The following is a 1177-nucleotide window of genomic DNA, read 5'->3' as shown; positions in this document are numbered from 1 at the left end:
GGAAACTAAGGCTGTGTGGGTGAGCACTGCCTGACTGACGGTGAGAAGACATCCTCTGCCGGTGAGGGGAGGGGGTCGGGGGGGGGGGGGGGGGGGGAGAAGCTCTGGTCGGAAAACCAAATGTGCAAGACTGATTGGTAGGAAATGATAATTAAATGAAGACCCTGCGCTGTCGACAGGCGTTGATATACATCAAAGGGGACAGTTGAAAATGTGTGCCCCGACCGGGACTCGAACCCGGGATCTCCTGCTTACATGGCAGACGCTCTATCCATCTGAGCCACCGAGGGCACAGAGTATAGTGCAACTACATGGATTTATCCCTTGCACGCTTGCCGTGAGACCCACATTCCCAACTTAATGTCCACACACTACATTCGTAGTGCCCCTGCCGACTACACTCATTACTCGCAGCAGACCATATGACCGAGTCCCGTAAGAGTTCGGGCAATGAGTGTGCATCCGCACAGAAGAAAAGGTCATGGCCGGTTAGCCTGAACTACACTCCTGGAAATTGAAATAAGAACACCGTGAATTCATTGTCCCAGGAAGGGGAAACTTTATTGACACATTCCTGGGGTCAGATACATCACATGATCACACTGACAGAACCACAGGCACATAGACACAGGCAACAGAGCATGCACAATGTCGGCACTAGTACAGTGTATATCCACCTTTCGCAGCAATGCAGGCTGCTATTCTCCCATGGAGACGATCGTAGAGATGCTGGATGTAGTCCTGTGGAACGGCTTGCCATGCCATTTCCACCTGGCGCCTCAGTTGGACCAGCGTTCGTGCTGGACGTGCAGACCGCGTGAGACGACGCTTCATCCAGTCCCAAACATGCTCAATGGGGGACAGATCCGGAGATCTTGCTGGCCAGGGTAGTTGACTTACACCTTCTAGAGCACTTTGGGTGGCACGGGATACATGCGGACGTGCGTTGTCCTGTTGGAACAGCAAGTTCCCTTGCCGGTCTAGGAATGGTAGAACGATGGGTTCGATGACGGTTTGGATGTACCGTGCACTATTCAGTGTCCCCTCGACGATCACCAGTGGTGTACGGCCAGTGTAGGAGATCGCTCCCCACACCATGATGCCGGGTGTTGGCCCTGTGTGCCTCGGTCGTATGCAGTCCTGATTGTGGCGCTCACCTGCACGGCGCCAAACACGC

General features: G+C 54.1%; 1 non-coding gene across 1 annotated transcript; it reads right to left on the bottom strand.

Moving 5' to 3' along the window:
* Nucleotides 1-216: 216 nt before the first annotated feature.
* Trnat-ugu lies at nt 217-291 on the bottom strand. Its single transcript has one exon. It is a non-coding gene; the product is annotated as a tRNA-Thr (tRNA).
* Between the last annotated feature and the right edge of the window lie 886 nt (nt 292-1177).

This window comes from Schistocerca americana, chromosome 2 (assembly GCF_021461395.2).
Source record: "Schistocerca americana isolate TAMUIC-IGC-003095 chromosome 2, iqSchAmer2.1, whole genome shotgun sequence".
Taxonomy (NCBI): domain Eukaryota; kingdom Metazoa; phylum Arthropoda; class Insecta; order Orthoptera; family Acrididae; genus Schistocerca; species Schistocerca americana.
Note: the sequence above shows the minus strand (reverse complement) of the source record. Positions and strands in the feature narration are given on the sequence as shown.